Below are 22,725 nucleotides of genomic sequence, written 5' to 3'. Positions count from 1 at the left end.
GAGAGTAAAGGGCCTCAAAAGGCGAATGATAACCAGGGAGCCCTGGCATAATGGCAGTAATTCCTAAAGCTATTCACTGTAGTGGGTCAAATCTATTGCATTAGTAAATGTGTGTTTGGGTATTTCGTCTTCTACTAAACCATCACTGCACTAAACAGCATATATTTAACCCTTAATGTTCAGGTTCTAGTCTATATGGGACATAGTTGGCAGGATTAGATGTTTACGTCCAAGTGACTCAGTAATATAGTTAATGCTGAAGAGAGCCTTCTACATATTTTCAAGAAGCTTGCCACTGATTGGATGTTGAGTTTTGGTACGAGTCTTTGACCGGCACCTGCGCGCCTTGAAAGGTACTTTACCTATTTTTAATTGCAGGCAGTCCACACGGCACCCCTCTACACTTACCTACTCCCTGCTGACGAGAGGCAACTACCTCGAAACACGTGTCCAGGGATGGCTAATGCGACACATACTTATTCTTACACTTCGTAGCATAGGCGTACTCGCCGTCGCTACAACATCGCCCATAGTTCCATGGGGCAACTTGCTGGTGTGACGAGCAGTGTGCAGCCATTTATACCTAATTCATTACGGCTCTCCTGAGCTACCGGACTGACAAGTCTTTGACCGGCACCCGCGTGCCTTGAAAGGTACTTTACCTATTTTTAATTGCAGGCAGTCCACACGGCACCCCTCTACACTTACCTACTCCCTGCTGACGAGAGGCAACTACCTCGAAACACGTGTCCAGGGATGGCTAATGCGACACATACTTATTCTTACACTTCGTAGCATAGGCGTACTCGCCGTCGCTACAACATCGCCCATAGTTCCATGGGGCAACTTGCTGGTGTGACGAGCAGTGTGCGGCCATTTATACCTAATTCATTACGGCTCTCCTGAGCTACCGGACTGACGAGTCTTTGACCGGCACCTGCGCGCCTTGAAAGGTACTTTACCTATTTTTAATTGCAGGCAGTCCACACGGCACCCCTCTACACTTACCTACTCCCTGCTGACGAGAGGCAACTACCTCGAAACACGTGTCCAGGGATGGCTAATGCGACACATACTTATTCTTACACTTCGTAGCATAGACGTACTCGCCGTCGCTACAACATCGCCCATAGTTCCATGGGGCAACTTGCTGGTGTGACGAGCAGTGTGCGGCCATTTATACCTAATTCATTACGGCTCTCCTGAGCTACCGGACTGACGAGTCTTTGACCGGCACCTGCGCGCCTTGAAAGGTACTTTACCTATTTTTAATTGCAGGCAGTCCACACGGCACCCCTCTACACTTACCTACTCCCTGCTGACGAGAGGCAACTACCTCGAAACACGTGTCCAGGGATGGCTAATGCGACACATACTTATTCTTACACTTCGTAGCATAGGCGTACTCGCCGTCGCTACAACATCGCCCATAGTTCCATGGGGCAACTTGCTGGTGTGACGAGCAGTGCGCGGCCATTTATACCTAATTCATTACGGCTCTCCTGAGCTACCAGACTGACGAGTCTTTGACCGGCACCTGCGCGCCTTGAAAGGTACTTTACCTATTTTTAATTGCAGGCAGTCCACACGGCACCCCTCTACACTTACCTACTCCCTGCTGACGAGAGGCAACTACCTCGAAACACGTGTCCAGGGATGGCTAATGAGACACATACTTATTCTTACACTTCGTAGCATAGGCGTACTCGCCGTCGCTACAACATCGCCCATAGTTCCATGGGGCAACTTGCTGGTGTGACGAGCAGTGTGCGGCCATTTATACCTAATTCATTACGGCTCTCCTGAGCTACCGGACTGACGAGTCTTTGACCGGCACCTGCGCGCCTTGAAAGGTACTTTACCTATTTTTAATTGCAGGCAGTCCACACGGCACCCCTCTACACTTACCTACTCCCTGCTGACGAGAGGCAACTACCTCGAAACACGTGTCCAGGGATGGCTAATGCGACACATACTTATTCTTACACTTCGTAGCATAGGCGTACTCGCCGTCGCTACAACATCGCCCATAGTTCCATGGGGCAACTTGCTGGTGTGACGAGCAGTGTGCGGCCATTTATACCTAATTCATTACGGCTCTCCTGAGCTACCAGACTGACGAGTCTTTGACCGGCACCTGCGCGCCTTGAAAGGTACTTTACCTATTTTTAATTGCAGGCAGTCCACACGGCACCCCTCTACACTTACCTACTCCCTGCTGACGAGAGGCAACTACCTCGAAACACGTGTCCAGGGATGGCTAATGCGACACATACTTATTCTTACACTTCGTAGCATAGGCGTACTCGCCGTCGCTACAACATCGCCCATAGTTCCATGGGGCAACTTGCTGGTGTGACGAGCAGTGTGCGGCCATTTATACCTAATTCATTACGGCTCTCCTGAGCTACCGGACTGACGAGTCTTTGACCGGCACCTGCGCGCCTTGAAAGGTACTTTACCTATTTTTAATTGCAGGCAGTCCACACGGCACCCCTCTACACTTACCTACTCCCTGCTGACGAGAGGCAACTACCTCGAAACACGTGTCCAGGGATGGCTAATGCGACACATACTTATTCTTACAGTTCGTAGCATAGGCGTACTCGCCGTCGCTACAACATCGCCCATAGTTCCATGGGGCAACTTGCTGGTGTGACGAGCAGTGTGCGGCCATTTATACCTAATTCACTAAACAGCATATATTTAACCCTTAATGTTCAGGTTCTAGTCTATATGGGACATAGTTGGCAGGATTAGATGTTTACGTCCAAGTGACTCAGTAATATAGTTAATGCTGAAGAGAGCCTTCTACATATTTTCAAGAAGCTTGCCACTGATTGGATGTTGAGTTTTGGTACCCAGCCTAGATGAGAGATAATAAACAGGAGGCTCCATGGTGCGGCTAGTGGAATCAGCAAGTGCTTATGAAAGGGGCAAACCACCCCTGTACGCTTACCTGGCCTGCTGCTGCAGCACACGTTCTGTATGAGATGTTTGTAGTAGGGAATATCGAGGCTAGGAATATCGTGATACACGAATATCGCAAACAGTAGCGTAATATGATAATAAATAATAATAATCCACATTTGTAAAGCGCGAACAATCACCCGTAAGGGTCTCTAGGCGCTGGGGGCAGTCGGGAAGATTAAGCAAGCTATTGCCCAGAGTCACATGGTGCTGGGCTAATCTGCCGCCGGGGATCGAACCGTGATCCCCAGATTCCGGAGGCAGTCGCTCTGGCCGCGGCGCCACACCTCTTCCACTCGTAGCAAGGGATGGCAAGGCAGTCCGCCCCCGGCAGCAAGAGTTTAGGGGCCTTCCCCTCGCTCTTACTTGCGGCCGTCGTGGGGCGGCGAACACAGGAATCGCCAGCAACTCCCCCCCCCCCGCATTTACGTGAGGCGGCAAACACAGGGTCTGCCAAGGGCAACAAAAGGTCTCGCCACGCCACTGATAGCAAGCAGAATTTCGAGGTCCAAACTATCCAATGGTGAGTGCATATAGAGTAAGTTTAAGTTTACTATTCTTAACTCCACATCTACACACCTTGAAGATGTATCTATTGTTCAGATAGACATATGTGGAATTAGGTATAGAAAATCTATACATACTCATCTCTTGATATCTGTCATTCGACATTGTATCCATAATATTTGCTGCCAACAAGACCCCTACCTCGATGTTCCAGGGGCTCATCATGAGAGATGAGAGGACGAACCTTCCCCTGTGAGGATCCTGACTCTTACCCATCAGGAGGGAAGTACCTCGTAGAAGCATGGACACGTCCCTCAGCGTTCATTGGATAAAGCCGTCTGCTGTATGTAGTCGGTGTGGTCTACAGCTCTCAGCTGTCACTTTTATTTTTATCATAACAGTCACCGAGTCGGTCTTTCCTTTTTTACCTTACTGGGCCTAGACTCGGACTAATGCTCATAAGAGGTCAATCTTTATTGCAAACTTTGACAAACTTTGCAACTGCACATACAATCTCACAATCTGCTGCCCTCTACCAATGTACAGATTTCTCAGAAGCATAAAAAAGAGTGACATTTTAAGAATAGGGAAAACAAAAAGTACCACAAAAAAAAGAATTTTCTTCTCATTACACTCCTCCATTTACGTGGAAAAAGTGCCAAAAATCTCATTTGAAAATTTGTAAAAATAGGTCAATAGAGGCTCGGATTAAGACACCCCTCACCGATACGGAGTTAAGAAGAGCCCCAAGCACAATTTCAGATCCACATTACAGATTATCAGCACGGTCCAGAGAATCTTTTTGTAAGCCGTCGAAGGTGGCTCATGACACAGACATCGGGTCTTCCCGTTTGGTTTGAGAATGCATCATTTGTGTAGCCCTACTTGAGTACCGCTGTACCCCGATTCTCTCTTTTAGACAATAGGCTGACACACGAATGTCAATTCACCTGTCAGCGACTGCTTTTCTTTCGGGTTTGCTGCAAGTAAGTGTGACGTGCATGCACTAATGCTTCCAGATCAACCCTTGGTGTCCCCAAAAACCGATGGGTGATCAATACATGCAGTTTCGCTTTCCTGGTGCTGAGAAGTGTTGAGGCTGCCCTGAGATGCTGATCCCTCTCACCAGCGTGGGGGGGGGGGGGGGGGGGGTGCAGCCAGGGACCAGTCTGCGCAGAAGCTGTTCACATAGAGGGAGCCTGGGGTGCCCTGTATCAGAACACAGCTTATCCACTCTGCAAGGAAGCACCACCTGGCACCGCATTCTAAAATACCACCCACATTAGCATTTCAAATAACTTCAGCAGTCTGGATCAAAGATCCCCTGAAAGCAATCAGAGCACTGACTGCAACCAATCACGGTTCCACAGGCAAATTATGACCTGAAGCCTCTCTGTTATTGTAACTCAGACTCGCACACAGCTCTGGCAGTGCACCTCATCCCTTCCCTGCAGTCCCCTCTATTGTTCTAACTATGACCCACACACAGCTCTCCTGCAGCCCTCTCTGTTGTTCTAAATCTGAGACTCAAACATAGCTCTGTCAATGCACCTCCTCCCTTCCCTGCAGCCCCCTCTGCTGTTCTAACTCTGAGACCCACACACAGCTCTGTCAGTGCACCTCCTCCCTTCCCTGCAGCCCTTTCTGCTGTTCTAACTCTGAGACCCACACATAGCTCTGTCAATGCTCCTCATCCCTTCCCTGCAGCCCTCTCTGCTGTTCTAACTCTAACACCCACACACAGCTCTGTCAATGCTCCTCATCCCCTCCCTGCAGCCCTCTGTGCTGTTCTAACTCTGAGACCCAAACACAGCTCTCCTGCAGCCCTCTGTGCTGTTCTCTCTGAGACCCACACACAGCTCTTACAATGCACCTCCTCCGTCTCCTGCAGAACTCCCTGCTCCTCTAGAGGTAGGACACACACAGCTCTGACAGTGCACCTCATCCCTTCCTGCAGCCCTCCCTGCTGTTCTAACTCTAAGACCCGCACAAAGCTCTATCAATGGACCTCATCCCTTCCTTGCAGAACTATATATTATTCTAGCACTAGGACGCACACGGATCTGACAATGCACCTCCTCTGTGCCCTGCAGAACTCTGCTATTCTAGCACTGGAACACACATGGCTCTCACAGTGCACCCCATTGCTGCTCTGTAGAACCTCATGGTATTGTCATAGTGACACATTCAAAGCTCTAGAAATTACGCTGGGATGCAATTCCCGCCAAACTAGTCACGTTTTGCGTTAAGCTTGTTATGAGAAATGTCTAAACCTAGGCCATTGCGCAAGTATTTCAACGTTAGAGCACGGGAACAAAGCAATTGACCAGAACACGATCAGCTGTTCACAGCACTTGTGGTTTTTGCACTACTTTTTTTTAAAGCACTAAATGCATCTTCACGTCTAAAACGGGTGTGAGGATATGTTTTGCACTGCAATATATTGCTAGATGCTGGTTATGCATTTTGAATAATTTTGCATCTTTTCACGTAATTTCTGCAAAATTTTGTGTAATTACACAAAACCAAATCACTCGAATTTTCCGTACCCCTAGAACTCATTGCGGTTGTGCAGAACCATCTACTTTTCGAATGCCAAGGCACACAGGAAGCTCTCAGAATGTGCCTTATTCTTATCCTGCAGCACTGCTTGCTATGCCAGTGCTTACTTACACACAGGTGCACGTGCGCACGCACACACACACATCTCCCCTTCTGGCAATGCACCTGCTTCCTATTCTTCAAAACCATACACTATATCAGACCTGGGACCCACACACCGCTCTGACAATGCGCTTTTATTCTGTTCTGCAGCACCCCTCCTACCCTAGCGCTGAAACACAAGCACAGCTCAGACAATACACACCAGTACTGACTGGGCCATACAAAGCGAAGCCTGTCGAGCAAGGCACTAGAACGCGCCTCCGGCACCCACCGTTATACGCCTGTACCTGTCCTTCCCGGCGCCTCAGATAGCTGCGGTCGAGCGTCCCCCTTCTACAGGACGCCCTCTGGGGCGAGACGTACGCAGTCCCGCGACGCTCCCTCCGCAGTAGAGCGCGATCCCCGGTGCGCTCTGCGGTCCCCTTGGGCTCCCGCTGCCCGCGCGCGCTTGGTTGTCTCGGCGATAAGAGTTGTTTGTTCCGGAAGTTGCAGTGAATATCATCGCCCGGGCGAGCCTCGGCCGCTTACAAGGTGAAGGGCGGCGAGACGGAGCGCTGTTTGAACACGGAATGCAGAATACACGAGCAGGTGTTCAATCTGATCCCGGCAGCAAGACGAGCCAATCAGAGCCTCCCGGGAGCATCCCTCCTCGTGCGGAGCTGTGATTCACAATTTGACCTGGAGCGTGCCCTCTCCCAGGAGCGCCAGCACGACTTGCGCGGCTTTTTGTTAGGTTACTCTTGTAGGGTGGGCTCCCTTTGTTCAAGATGAAGAAACATTACAAGTGCTGCACGAATGATGCGTAGGTAGAAGCCACACACCCATGCGCATAAAACTTTCACACACACGCCGCAAACAACGCAGCACGTATGTCATTTGCTCTAGTGAAAGGAAAGAAACGCCCGCTGGCTGCTGTTTGAATTGTAAACTACAACAATAATCGGGGGTCCCTGGCTTCTCAGCCCTGGAGCCGTTGCACCCGCTGTACCATTTGAAACTACGCCCTTGATGAGCTCTCTATGACGTTCAAAACCCTGTCTTTCTCCCGTGGCCATGAGAAGGAAGCACCTTTAGAAGGCACCTTCTGCAAAGTAGTTTAAAGTTCAGAAGTTTTACAACCTACCTATGCTGGGTCCCCTACTTAGGCCATAAAGGGCAGACACACCCACACACCATCCTTTTCTTGTGTACAACCTCAGACAGCAGGTTCGAAGCTGCTTCCTATAAGGAGACGGCAACCTGGCAATGATGCGGTGCCAAATGACCAGGGCCACTGAAATTATGCGGTAGGGGAGGACAAAACTATGCGTCTATAGCTAAATTATGCAGCAAGAAAAGGCAAACTATACACATAGTGCGTCACGTTTTGTCATAGTATTTCCTCATTTTTTTGTCGTTTTTACACGTTTAAACTACGAGGGCAAATCTTTCACTTCATTAAAGTAGTAAGCGCGACATGAATCCAATTACAATTAGCACCAGTTTGGTGTTTCAGCCTTTGGGGTGCTCCTGGTTGGAAGCATTTTCAGTGGTGGCTTTTGGTCCTCACGTGATGGCCCAGGATGCACTTGCCCTTGGTTAGGTTGGTGGGAGCAGTGTTGGTTCCTGATGTCTGCTAGTGTGTCTATCTTCTCTGTGGTGTGGACAGTGGAGACGACAAGCCACTCTGGTATACCTTCAATGAGGCAGTGAGATGAGGAAGTGAGTGAGAAGATAACTGTATGATTACTTAGCTCTTATCTTCATTACCAAGATCCTTCCCCTCTCTTCCCAGTACTTAAATGCTCATTCAGTGGGGCTTCATTTTTCATCTAGAGTGGTTGCTATGGCACTGCCACGAAGATGTGTGGGAAGAGTGGCCTTTAGGACCCAAGAAGGGGGTAAGTAAAAGGGTAAAGCTTCTTGATTTCAAGCTGCTTTGCGGAGGGGGGAGATCCTCCGACTGATGTAAGTACGGGGATCAGCAAGGGACAATTGGAGTAAGAAAGATTACCGGTAAGTTATCAAGCCATTTGCCACACTCAACCACCGACACAAGCATACTCGGAGGGTGGCTCCACCGGTCTGATTGACAGACTTCACACATCTGCAGACAGAGAATGCGACATCACGACATAACCACTGTGGTGGTGCCTAGTGCTACAGGAATGCAAGCATCATAATGCGAAAATAGCGACAAACCCCTTTGCAGCACTATTTTTGTATACATAATATATAGATATAACCGCAAAAGTCCTGAAATCATAAGACAGGGAGAATCATTAGGAAACTCTTTAGTCCCCACTGTAACGAAGAGTAGTGTGGCAGGAAGTGGTGTCACAATTCCATTATTGCCACCACAGTAATGGAAAACGGTAAACTTTCCAACCCAGGACAGTGTTATATTCTGTGAATTCTGACAGGGAGCATTCTGCATATTCCCCTACGTAGAACTGTATTTAAACATCTGCTATAAGGGATTATCTTCAGGTTCCTTGTGTTAGATCTTAGCATTGATCTAATGTCAATGTTAGATCAATGTTAAAATTGATTAATACATCTTTTAACGAATCTCAGTAGGCTAAGCACTCATTGCTGAGGCGTGTGTATTACCAGCGGGTTGCATATTCAGATCCCAGTGTTGTCAATTAGACATTCAGCCTTCCCAGGTCAATGAAATGAGCATAAATAACAATCAAGTAGTCGCTTGCCGGCAATTGCTTTATATCTATCAGTATTCTGTATGTTCAAAATATGTAAGACCATACATTTAATGGTGAAAGCGAAAATACAAGTGCCAGAGTACAACACGCTATTCGCTTAAAAAAACACCACAAGGTGTCCCACATAGTATGGCCCACTTAAGAGTTATGAGTAACAGGTCACTTGGATAATAATAATTGGATGCAAAACTGTTCACTGTTAAGCACTTTTCGTTAAAGTTCAATATAAAGAAAACAGTGCTATTATCATAAAATAATGCCATTATTACTTAATGATAACCTTAATTATTCTTAGTCCTACTCGTCCTTGTCCTATTCATTACTCAGTTAGGCGAACCCCACTCTGAGCCACGAAACCCCAGGAAAATGCAGTAAATGCACAACCCCCCCCTTCCCTCAAACTCCAGCAGGGCGGCCTAAATGGGCAGGCATGCTAAGCATGCCCCTGACATAACCAGGCCAGAAGAGAAGTCCAGACCAGTCAAGGGAGGGTGGGCAGGTTCTAGTGACCAGGAACTGGTGAGTAGGGTTAAACGTTATGAGGATTACCAGAAAGTAACCAGTCATTACCTCTACATCCCTCATCCTTGTCCCAGTCAGTACTCAATGGAGAATACCACAGCATCAATCTAGTCCCAAACAACCACCAACATGGAAACCCTATAGAACATTTAAGCATACCAAGCACTAACAAGGCAGAATTAAAGTGAGGGTACCAACAACAACGTGAAGCCTATCTGCCTCTTACCCAGAAGCCCAAAGCAGATGAAGGCAACGAAGGAAGACCCCTACCAACGAGAACAAGGAGTGGGAAAACAAAGCAGCAGCAAGTCAACAGTGAGCAAAACAACCCTGAACTGGCAACCCACAAGATCAAAGAAGTGGACAACTCCTGAAACAATCAAGACCAATCCAATAAACAAGCAAACCCCTACAAACAACCAGGGAATGCAACTAGGGCTGGACGGAAAGAAACAAAAATTAGTCTTGACAAAAAGCTCAAACCAGCCCCATTGCAGGAGGCCATGATTAGAATGGAACCCTTAAGGCTTTCATGGTTGGGGGGTCATGGCAGCCCACCCAGCTCTTAAAGAAGCCCCATGCCATGAAGCCCAAACGTAAAATTCCAGGGTGGCAAAATGGCTAGTCCGGCCCTGAATGCAACATATGCCCCTGCAATGAGAAGGGGCAGGATATCAAGCTGGAACACCACCAACAGAGGTCTGGGAAGTGGCGAAGTAAGAGACGCTTGCACCACAGAGCTTCAAAAATGACCCTCAAGGGTGCTGAAACCACAGTAACCATAAAGAACAAGCAAGGTCGAAACAATGGTACACAGTGACTTAGGGAGCACAGAGGACCAGAGACAAGTTCCAGGTAGAAGACATCAACAAGAAAGATTGCAACAGAGAAGCAGCAAGCACACAATTGCTCAATGTACCGTAGGGAATCTGAAATGTCCAGGAGACAGCCGCCAGGTCTCAAAGGGTGAAGCAAACCAGCCAGACCACAAAAATAAAAACAGCTCTGCCCAAGAAGCCAGTAGTAAAACTACCAATCCGCATGACCCAGGGCCATGCCCTCCCTCCTGGCCAAACTAAGCAATAGTCATCACAATGCTGGAGCACATCAGGAGATGAAGATCCAGAAAATGAGCTGTCGAAGGACCACAGCAACAAAGGAGCCAACATAAGCACCTGCAGGTCAGCAAACCCTGCCCACCCATCTGTTACTCCTGGACTAGCTAAGGAACCCACCAGAGCAAACACTTCACCAAAGATACTTTCAGTCACTAGCCCAACAAGCCATCCCCAAATGGAGCAGGAGATCCAAACCAAGAAATTGGAGATGGAAGACCCAAGAGACGGGACTCAAGGACAAAAACCCTAGAAGATAGAGAGGAGTCTACAGTAGCGCCTAAAGAACGATGAAAAGAAGTAGGTCCCATTAATTGCACCCTCAGACAGATCAGACAGGAGCCTAAAGAAGATCCGAAAAGAAGCTAGGACCCACCACACTTAAGATGTCCACTGGACGTAGAAATGTGTGGACCCTACAATTACCAAGACTGGACAACCAGCAGGCACCTCCACGTGGTTGAGCAAGAACAGAATAGAATAGAATAATCTTTATTGTATATGGTTATTTAAAACCTTTACAAAGTGCAAAAAGAACGAATAAAACAATCATAGTTGTGAATTAACAGGTCTCAAGGGACATAAGAACAATTTGTGAATAAGTACATAAAATGCAGAAGATTCTTCAAATACTTCCGGGTACTAGCAGCATTATAATTACGTTTAAAGGGATCTAAACAGAGGGCAGAACCGTGAATATAGCAGCTATTTGTTCTTCATAGTTATAAATAAACAAGTCACAAGGGACACAGAAACAATTTATGAATAAATACTTAAAATACAGACGATTCTTCAACTACCTCCGGGAACTAGCAGCTGTATAATTACGATTAACAGGATCTACAAAGAGGGCAGAACCGTGAATATAGCAGCTGTTTGTTCTTTCAACAAGGCGACAATTCATATTAAAAATGCAACTGAAAATAGTATAAAAGCAACCTATAAAAAAACTACAAAAATGTCATTCGTTTACAATGTCCTTCAAAGCCTCGCAGCAATATGTTTACATCTAACAATTGTAAGAGGGGGCGTGTGCGTGGATATAGCAGCTAATTGTCATGATATGCTTCCTTTGATGGGTAAAGTTTCTCAAAACCAATGTTTAGGACTATGTCTTCTGGGCATTGTTATCCATCAACTCAAGTTGAATTGCTTTGCCGAGCTAATTTACCCGTTACATACTAATAAACTCAGTTGAGCAAGATGCTGCTCAAAGCAGGGCTACATGAAGACCCTCCATGCTCGTGCAGGAGGCAGTGCTGAAACAAATATTCAGTTAAGCATGGGGAAATCTAACCAGCGGAGAAGAATCACAGAGGAGGCCATCTCCACGCCACAGGGCCCCCTGAAAGCCCCAAGGAGCAACTCCCCAAATTGAAAAATTGCTCCTTGAATCCATGAGCATGGACACCCCAGGTGAGCAGCTGGTAATGGTAGGAGAAGAGAGGCAACCAAAGATCGACAGGCATCAAGTCCCTCTGAGTCACCCAGGAAAAGAGCTCCACGCCAGCATTACTTCAGGAAAAGGACCAGTCCACTGAAATACCCCTTGCAAAGAAACAACAAACCTTATGTTTCCTGACACCCATGAAACCAAAAGGAATATGGAGACTAAACCCACCCTGCTCATGGGTTAAAAACGGCAATTCAAAATTTGTTAAGCGACTGACATCATCTTATACCTGCCGGAGGGCCAACCAATAAAAATCAACCTTAAAGCAACACAATATTTTCTGATGCATTATGGTCATGATGGGAAGTCATAGTCATTATACCCTTCAAAGTTCATATTCCATAAATCATGCAACTCTAAAAACGTTTTTTGAATTGACGTTTTTACCCCATGAGGAAGGTTAAAGAACCGAAACGCGTCGAGGGAGGCACGCCTTGCTCATGTTTTTGAATACAATAAAATGTAACAAGTGTGTCTCATTCCTCTCCATGGGCACTGGAGGGATTATTTTGGCAGCGTAGCCCATTGCGTAGCCCATTGCTGCTAGAGACTACTCCACCTCGCTAATAAATTGGGGCCATGCAGCCTGAGAAAACATGGGTGGCTGGAATAACTGCAGACTTGCTGCATAGAGGGCCCGTTCTGCCCTTGGAATAGGACGATTTCTGGGACTGCAAAATGGCAACTTGTTGAAAGAAATGTGAGCAAATTTACATATAAAAGTTTTTAGAGTGGCATGATTAATGGAATATGAACTTTGAAGGGCACAATGACTCTGTGACTTACCATCATGACCATAATGCATCAGAAAAGATAGTGCTGCTTCAAGGATGATTTTAATTGGTTGGCCCTTCAGCAGGTATAAGATGATGTCAGTCACTCAACAAACTTTAAACTGCCGTTTTTACCCCATGCCATGAGGAAGGTTAAAGAACCGAAACGCATCGGGGGAAGCACGCCTTGTTCATGTTTTTTAATAAAATAAAACATAACTAGAAGCCTACAGAGAGTGCATCTAATTGCTCTCCATACGCCACTGGAGAGATTGTGTGTGTGTGTGTGTGTGTGTGTGTGTGTGTGTGTGTGTGTATATATATATATATATATATATATATATATATATAGATAGAGATATATAGATATAGAGATATATAGATATATATATATATAAATTTACTTAGAGAGAGAGAGAGAGCAAGGAGGGGGTAGTCTATCCAGACCATTTGGAGGACATAGGCGTGTGAAGCATAAGTTGACTCAACCACTGAAAATCATCCTCTTATTAGGAAGCAGGGTCTAGGAGCATTATAGACAAAAGCAAAGTGGCATTCAGGAACAGCCAAATCTGCAGTAGAAGGAAACTGGAGGGAAGATGACTAAGTAGAACTGCTGGTGCTGTAGCCTGAAAAATATGGAACAAGCACAGAGCCCTCCCAGTCAGCCCCAAACCAAAAGATACAACTGAACAAGCAAAAGGTGACCCAGCGGGCCCTATACTATTCAAAAGCGCCAGGCCATGAACAACCCCACCCCCAACCCAAGGTGGAAGTGCTGATTCCCCAAGTGGAAACACCAGAAAGGAAGCAACTATAACTCCAACCCTTCCAGCAAAGCAAAATATAGCATAGGCACAATCCCATTGAACTGGAACAACATGAGCTGATGGGGTGTGGAGGGAGTGGAGAAGTGCCTCTGGTGGTTGTCCAGGACAATGCAACAAGGCGGGAAGCGCTGTGCTGCAATACATGGGGGGGTTCACAGAAACTGCTCAGCTTCCTGCAGGAAAACAAACTCCGACCACTCTTGTGAATGATCGGAAGAGCCCTTGAGAAACATCACCGAGTGTACCGAGGACCAACATGACAGCTGGGAGAGAGGTACCCACTACCTACCTGTTCGTCCGAGAGCAGCGGGTATCCCTGGGTAACCCTAGCCCGCACACATTATGAAGCATGGAGCTGCGACTGTCGGGATGCAGTGGACCCAGAAAGTAACTGCAACCAGCTTATATTATTGTTTAAAACACAGTAGTAAAAAGTTATAGGAGGAGGACACCAGCAAATGCAAATGTAGTAGCAGGGTGGTGGAAAGTATGGCAGGCACTAGATGGCATAATATGCAACATCAGAGCTCCAAGCAGTAGATGGCGTTATTGACCACATCAGAGCTCTACGCAGTAAATGGCATTATCAGCCATATCAAAGCTCTATGTAGTGGATGGCACTATCAGCCACATCAGAGCTCTACGTAGTAGAAGGCATAATCGGCCACGCCAGACCTCTGCTCAGCAGGTGACATTATCTCCCTCATCAGAACTCTGTGCCGTAAATTGTATTATCGGTCACATCAGAGCTTTACGCGATAGTTGCTTGATCAGCCACATCAGAGCTCTGCATAGCACATGGCTTTATCAGCGTTTTCAAGGCACTATGCAGTAGACGGCGCTATCAGTCCCACCTGCGCTCTGTGCAGTAGACGGCATTATCAGCCACATCAGAGTTCCGCACAGTGGATGGTGTTATCCTCAAGAGTGTTAGGAAATGTAATCAAATAAAGTTATGGAATCGCCCATTTTCTTAACACGCTCGGTGATGGTTGGAAGATTGCGTTCCTGGCTGCCACAGAAGAGATGAGTTAGCAGGGATAGGGAAAAGGCGGTAGAAGGAACTGCATGTAAAATAATGCTCTGAGTGGTTGATCTACAGCCAGAAGTGGGTACTGTCTTTTGCCTTTGTTCTCGACTAAACAATAGCCCTGGGCTCCATGGTCAGCAGTGAGATGTCTTCTCTCTTCCAGCCACCCTTACCTCTAATAACGTTGAGAAACAGATTCTGTTTTCTGGACTTCCCTCAGTAAAAGATGATGTGGTTCTAGCCTTAGATGAGGAACCAGAATGACCCGTAGTGGTGGGCCTTGAACTCTGCTACCCTGTTTCTCATGGTTGAATTATACTTGGCAGATACATTTGGAGTTTGGCAATCCGAGGGCTTGGTTGGGCTAGACTGGGACCAGGCTAGGAAGCTATTCTTGGCTTGTGATGTGTGAATGATGCAGAAGATTTAGATTTTGATCCTGGCCTCTACTGGGCACCAGTGAAACGTTGCTCCACTTTTTTAGGGTGACACATAGACTTTGCTGCTTAGTCTTGCACCTACTGAATGAAGTTTGTTTGGTGCTTTATTGAAGTTACAACAGATCAGCAACGCCGTCAACAAGGATTTAGCTGCACTGTTTTTCTTGAACATTTTGTTTATCTTGGCCAGAAGGTGATGCTGTCGGTACTAATGTGGCTCAAACATATCTTGAGGTTATTTTGCTCTCTCCATTTTTGTTTTAGGATTACACAAAATGGGGTTCACTGTCTTAAAAATCATATGCTTTTTCAGAAAGCTTGAAAAACTAGATGCCTTTTATCTCTCTCTGTACCTTTTACCCCACATTTGAAAATATACAATAGATTAAGCCTTACTCTATCTTAACAGCCCCAAATTTCTCCAATGGAATGTGAGAGGGGGTGAAATAGCATATAGCTATGCTTCCCAATGAATTAATGTATCTACTTTCTGTCAGGATAATTGAATCACTAAATCAAACTGAAGTTTCCTGGCTGTTCTTCAAATATGGATATTAGCTGGAATGCGTAGGGAAGATAGGACGTCTCTTCTTATTAATCACATTTTAGTTTTACAATATAAACCTTGTAAATCTCTGTCTGTAGTCCTCTAGGATCAGACTAAAAGATAGACTAAAGATTTGACAAATAGACAATCAGAAACAGCAGTGAAAATATAGATTTTTTTGTTAAACTTGGGGTAAATGGAAGCACTACTTTTGTGCCGTAATGGTGCAGCAACACAAGTCGATAATTAGATGGCATTTGAGTAGGGTGGAAGAATAAATGAGGTGCTGTAGCTACTGAGGGGGTGTTTAGAAGACTAGCAATAGTTCAACCATTTTGTGGCCTTTTAGGCGTCAAGAATTTACACTCATTTCTTGACCAGGTTACCGCCTGGTGGAGTGACAATAGATCTAAAAACAATGCTGTTCACTAGAAGTAGAAACCTTTTAAGAGCCATCCAGACCTTAAACTCCAAAGGCTATTAAAGGGGTAAAAAAGAACCTCCCTCCAAGTAGATAAATAGACATTAAACTCATTCTGAAGACAAACACAGTTACACAGCAAACAAAACATTACCAAAGCAATCCTCAGATTTACTCTATGGGGCCTAAGTGACTATGCATTACACAGGGAAAACTACTAGTAGGATGTGAGAAAGTGTGTGATTCTCAAGTAATTTCACCCCAAAAACATCCCAAAGGGAGCAGCACACAACTGTCTTACAGCTACATCCAGACTTGCTGATGAAGTGAAATAGTTCTCTTTGTTACGCATAGGCCGTGAATTGTTGGAATATGTAACAAGTTTTTCTTTGATCTCGCCCATAAAACCTATCTAGAGACCCCACTTAAGCTAGTGATGGTGCTTTTTTCATTAATGTATGCTTTGCACAAACATTTATATTAATCTGCACCACACATACTTAAGACTGGTTGTGATTTCAAGTTAGAATTGACCATAGTTAATGTAGTATTCTCCAAAGAAGGGGGACCCAGTTGCGCTTAAAGGTTCACCATACGTGCTCAAAATATAACTAGAATACAGGAAGAAGGGTATGCAGTTCCTGTACCAAACAGTTCGAAAATATTATGAACAAGTCAGTAGAATCCTGGGGAGTCAGCAGGGAGCGCGACTCCTCAGGAGCAAGAGCCCTCACACACCCAGGTGGGTGTCATGCTTCATCACTGGGCGAGCTCCATGCCTGGCCGGTGCTGCAATGCCCGATGGGCACCCACAAGGGGGCTCTTTACCGGAGATCTCTTCAGTATGCCGTTTTGTGATTTTTTGAAGCCTAGGTGTCGGGCTAGGTAGTGTAGATTGGTGTAAAACATGTTGACGTGTATCAAGACAAGTAGGTGCAAGTTAAAATAGGCCACAAGGTCCTCTAAAAAAGTTTTAATAGGTGAGTCCCCTTGCCTATGTAAAAAATGTTCTTGCTGTCATCAGAAATGAGGGTCTATGATAGCTAGTGAGTCGACATGTTTCATGCCTAATAAGTCAGCTAAGGATCTGGTGGCAATTCTTCAGGACCAGTGTACCCTAAGCTACAACGTGGCTGGAATAGTGAAATCACCGGGTAACTATCTAAATATGTATAGATACCTTATAGGGTGGATACAAAGCGACCCTATGCGGTGCAGTTAGACTTCAACAAGTCGGAGCAGAGCCGCACGCTAACTATACGTGAGTGACCATAGCAAAGGTGTGCGGGACAACTGGCCTGGACTCAGCATTCTCTTTCCTGTCTGCTGTGTATTTCTCCTCTTTCTCAATTCAGGAGCGCAAGCTTTAGCAGCCAACATTAATTAAGAATAAGGCTTATGGTTTTATGGTATTTATTTTATTGACATTTCCGTCGGTATTTATCCATATTTATTTTTTGTCAACTTTATCTGTATTTATCCATATTTATTATGGGTTTTGTGAAAAAATAAAGCTGAAACTGGTATATTTCTGCATTTATTTAACCAATAAATATGCAGTCACGTTTGAATGCCTGTCAGGTTTCAGTTATATGGGCACCTGCAGAAGATAAATCAATGCCCTTATTTGAAAATATGCACATTTCAATATCAGCCTTGTGCATATCTACTGCTGTGTAAGTCTCTTTACTACAATTCCTTTTTTTAACCCCCTTACCTATCAAACCACACAGTTAATGGTCTGGCAGTCATGGCAAAGTGTATTAAGAATCGCTCAAAAAGCACCCAATTTCCGTTTTTATCCACATTTAAACATAAATACAGACCAGAAAAGAAATGGTTTTCTGTCTGTATTTATCTGTAAAAATCAGTAAAAACGTAAAACAGGGAGCCTTAGTTAAAAATGTTGTTTTTTTGCTTAAATGTTTATCTATGTACATTCCTTAGAGATCTGAATGAGCCACGCACCTATAATAGAGAGAAAGTTCTGACCTAAGTGTATCACCCTGATCCAGATATCCAGCTGAACATCATGCAACAGAGACTTCATTGTGTGGTAGCTGGGAATAAGACCAAAACCTTGATATTGCAAACTGTTCCATCTTTATTGTTTCTCTTCAAGGTAACTATAGGGAGTGAAAATCAGGGGCGACTGGTGACATTTGAAAGTGGTGAGGCGTAAAATGATTGGTATACTGCACTGTTGCGAGCGAGCGTAGCGAGCGAACCCGAACCACCATAAGGGGGGTTCGTTGCGATTCTCTTCCCGTGAAAATTTTGAAAAAAAGAGAAGAAAAATGGTGCATTTTCAAGCAAATTTGAGAAAGCAGGAAGGTTAATAAAGCAATTGTGAAAGTGCCTCTGTGAACTGTCACTTTTCTCTTTACCTATCTCTCTCCCAGAATTCACCACCTTCACCTGTAAGTGGCTGCGAGCTGCTCTATCGGCGTCACTCTCTTCCAGTGACACTCTCACTTTCCCATCATCTAAGTATCCCTTTCTACCTTATCTCTTTCGCTATCTCAGCATCTCCCCTCCTCTGTCACTGGCTGGGTGCTGCTGACACTGCCCGGTGACTGTCTCTTGCTGCCCCTTCCATTGTCTCGCACCCCCCATGCTCTCCTCTCTCCCTATCTTGCTTCCTCTTTCTATCTTGCTATCTCTTCCTATTTTGTTGCTGTCACATCCATCTTGCTTGCTATCCCTCCCTACATCTCAGTATCCCTTCCTCCCTCGTCTCTTTCTCTGTCTCCGCACCTCCATTCCCCCGTCATAGCAAATGACAAGTAGTTACAACAGAGGACATCTCACACAAGAATCGGATTAACTATCTCTAGACTCTACTATAGCGCCTAATATGTACCGGTGATTGCAGGTGGTGGGCGCTTAGCGCTGCCACTCTTTTAAGGTCCGACGTCCGGTCCGTGGTGTATTTCTCATCATTTTCCTTCACCCCCAGAGCAAGAGAGAAAAGTCAGTTAACCGGGGAATAGAAAGAGAAGGAAACAGTGACATAAGGGAACGTGGGTGCAGAAAGGAACGTGTGAGAGTAACGGAGCTGACCTAATGCCCATTGCTCATATCATTACAAAACGAAAGCAGAATGGTTTAAAAAGACCACGTTTGTGAATACAGTGCCGCAGTATGCATTTTGTTTTCCAATGCACGCACCCAACAAGCAGGTACTTCAGTACCTCCAGGAATAGTGTGCTTTCCCACCCAGGGAAAACATGGTTGTTCAAAGAGCGAGGAGGCAACAAAAGTAGGGCTTCACTGGCAAACACTGTAATGTGGCGCTAATGTGTTTAGGTGTGAATAAATCAATATGGCCACCCTGCTTTAGTTAGTTAGTTTTCATATTTTGAATGTTTTAGTTCTCCCCTGAGGCTGCACTTAGAAATTGAAAAATGTCAGCAAAAGACTACGTTTCCAGCAAGTGTTTTTCTTTTTTGGATCCATTTCACAAGGAAGCAAATAAACGAAAGGAGGAAAGAGAAGGTAATACCTGTTTCTTGAAGTCTCGGACCAGTTTTTACTACATGAGGAGGAGCGAGACAGAGAGGGAAGAGGGGGAACAAAGGAGGGGAGAGGCAGCTGCCAGCAGCGGGAAAACAGGACACTGTCCTTGACTTCTTTGGGCATGAAGGAAAAGACAGAGTTCTTTTCCTTCTCTGCCCGTTTCGCCCGTCCCCAAAGGCCGAGCCTTAACCATCGGCCTTGCCCCTTGGCGAATTCTGCCGTCGGGGAGACATGTTTAAGAAAGAAGGGAACGGACTCAAGCAGTGACTTACGACAGAGCACTTCTCACAATCGGTTGAACATCATGAACTATCTATCTATAGCGGCTAGTGAGAGTAACGTAGCTGACCTAATGCCCATTGCTTATATCATTAAAAAATGAAAGCAGGATGGTTTAAAAAGACTACGTTTGAGAATACAGAGCCGCGCGCGCAGTATGCATTTTATTTTCCAATGCACGCAAAAACATTCTTCAAAGAGCGAGGGGAGGGGGTTGTGAGGGAGGGTCGCGCGGGGGTGGGGGGCCGAGGGAGAATAAAATTAAGACGAAAACTTACCTGACCGCCTCAGCTCCGCGTTGGCAATGGCGCCTCTTGAGTTGAAACAGGAACAGCACTGGAGTGGCAACCCCTCAGCCAATCCTGGTGCTGCTGCAGCGCCAGGATTGGCAGAGGGCACAGCTTACTCTTCGCCCGTCGCCTGCCCATTAGGAGACCGAGGGGCTCCTAATGGACATGCGCAAGGCAGTGAAAACACAAGTGCGCATGACTGGACACGAGCGAAAAATTTGCTCACCTTCCCCACTCATGCGCACTTGTGCTGCAGTGCTGCCTGTCCCTGGCTGGTCTGACATTGCATGTCAGTCAACATGACGCCGGACCGCCCACGGTCCGACGTCATGCTCACTGACATGCATTGTCAGTTCTCCCTCGGCGTCTCTGAACTTAAGTAAACTAAGTTCAGAGACGCCGAGGGAGCTACGGGCGCGGGCAACGCCCCAACGGACACACGGCGCCTGCCGGAACGAGTTAGACTCCTGGGCAAATTCCCTTCACACATTCTTGACTGAACCCATTATCAATGTGGATTACCTTTATTTGATTCAGTTTGTAAAGGCTTTGCTTGCTGACACCATCTGCCGGACTTCTAACCAATTTACCCAATTTCCTAGCTTAGAAAATTAGGGAATTTTCCTTCACGTAATTCTAAGCTTGTTTTAATTTACTTTATGACAACTTTAAACATTTTGTCTTTATATTTGGCAGTTTTGAATTGAGTTGAATAATATTGCATTTGTGTATTTATGACAGATCAAAAATATTGTGTGGACCGAATATCATGTCAAAAATATCGATTTTTTGAAAGCCCATTTTATTGGTTTAAAGCATAGGAAGAACAACATAAGGTATTGCAAAGGCTGGGTACTCAATCTGTTACAATAATTTCTGAACAAAGGTATAGCCTTGGAGATTACATATACAGATTATACATGTCAATGTAGCACATCCCTCCCATTGCTAAACATTCATTTGTTAATAAGAACTGACCACCCGCCCCTCCCAGATTCACATCAAGTTTCACCGTACCGGTTTACGCCTACCAAGACTCCAAGTATAGCATCCTAGTTTAAGTATCCGATTTTTAGTTATACTATATCCTCAGGGAGTAACAGAGGGGGTCTGCTCCACAGTATGCCCATATTATGTGTGGTTAGTCATTTCATTTTGTTTAATCAGCGTAAGGAAGATTTAAGAGTCACAAATTGTTCTACAAGCGAATTCCACTCCAATGATATCTGGACTTTCCATAAACCTCGGTTTTCTTCTCTGTGTATCGCCAAGCCTTCTGCCTTCCGCCCTCCCCCATCTCACCACTTCATTGTGCAATGTCAACACTACCAGTGATTGTGCGGATTTCCATCTCATGGTGATTGAACGTTTCACCAATGTAAGTACCAGATTAGCAAATGTATACTGTGTCTTCTGAGATTTGCGTATTTTACATACCAAATTCCACTGTGTTGTTGCCTATACCTCGTGTCACATCATTAAGGAGTGTGTAGACTGTCTCCCAGAAGGGTATCGACTTTGGGCATGCCCAAATCATGTGTAGTATCGCCGCCGGCTGATTGTGGCATCTGGGGCATACGTCCACCGAATCTGGGAACATTTTGCTCAACCTATGCGGGGTCAAGTATGCCTGGTGTAATAGCATAAGTTGGATCAGCTTAAATTTAGGGTTAAGTGACACTTTCTTGGGGTATTCTAACAATTTCTCCCATTCTTTATCTGTTAGTTCGTGTCCCAGGTCAGCCGAGCATTTTTCTCTAAGCTCTTGGAGGGGGACTGCGCCATGCGTGTGAATACTTCTGTATATCCATCTCTTTAAGTGTCTCCCGTTCCCCATAAGATATGTCATGTGAACTAGGTCATGTGTTTGGGGCTCCGTGTTAGCTGGTGACCAGACCCCTCTCATATATTTACTGATTTTAGCATGTAACAAATAGAGCGAACTCGGGGCACCTTGCTCCTTGACAAATGTGTTTTTGGTCCATAAGCATTTTGTCCGCATATAACATTACCACTGTGGTTACTCCTTCCTCAGTCCATTTGTGCAATTGCGTAGAGGAAATTATACCAGTCGGTGTAGGGATCCCCATCAGAGGGATGTTTGGTGCATATGGGCGTGGTCCTTTAGTATACTGGATAGCCTTCCTCCAGTAAGCCAAAGCTATCTTTAGTAGTCGGGGTGCCGTTCGAAGGGGTCTGCTTCTGGGCAACAACAATGTATGCAGTACTCCCTTTTCCCATGTTGCTTGTGACATGCCTATTTCCTGCAGGTGACAGCCAGCTATCCAGTAGGATAGCCATTGCAGCTGACTAGCGTAACAGTATTCCTGAATTCAGGAACTCCCAGTCCTCCCCTGTCAGTACCTAGCTGTAGTTTTGAGAGCCCTATTCGTCTTCACCCGTTACCCCATATTCATTCGATTAAAAGTGTGTTAAGTGTTTTGAATATATGTGACGGGACTATTATTGGCAGATTAGTAAAAAAAAAATAGAGCAGTCTAGGGAGCACTACCATTTTGGATATGGCAACTCTCCCCACCGCTTAGAGCGTAGCGAAACCCAAAAGGAAATCTGAGATCTGAGCGATTTAATGGCTCGGCTCAAATTACCCTCCAGCAAATCCTGTGGTTGTCTAAATATGAATACCCAGATATTTAAAAGTA

The 22,725-nt window shown here is 45.7% G+C and overlaps 1 protein-coding gene across 5 annotated transcripts in view; it reads right to left on the bottom strand.

Annotated features, from left to right (window-relative positions):
* The window catches only part of RAP1GAP (RAP1 GTPase activating protein), a 1,002,066-nt gene that overhangs the window by 412,926 nt on the left and 566,415 nt on the right, over window positions 1–22,725 (bottom strand). The window contains exon 1 of one of the 5 annotated variants that reach the window (XM_085608995.1): window positions 6,413–6,647. The exons of the other annotated variants lie outside the window; for them this stretch is intronic. The gene's annotated coding sequence lies outside the window, so the exon portion shown is untranslated. Of the gene's footprint in view, window positions 1–6,412; window positions 6,648–22,725 lie in introns of those variants that run through there. 5 annotated transcript variants of the gene reach the window in all.

Source organism: Triturus cristatus, chromosome 1_2 (assembly GCF_964204655.1).
Source record: "Triturus cristatus chromosome 1_2, aTriCri1.1, whole genome shotgun sequence".
Taxonomy (NCBI): Eukaryota; Metazoa; Chordata; class Amphibia; order Caudata; family Salamandridae; genus Triturus; species Triturus cristatus.
The sequence above is the reverse complement of the archived record's forward strand: the minus strand, read 5'-3'. Positions and strand labels throughout refer to the sequence as shown.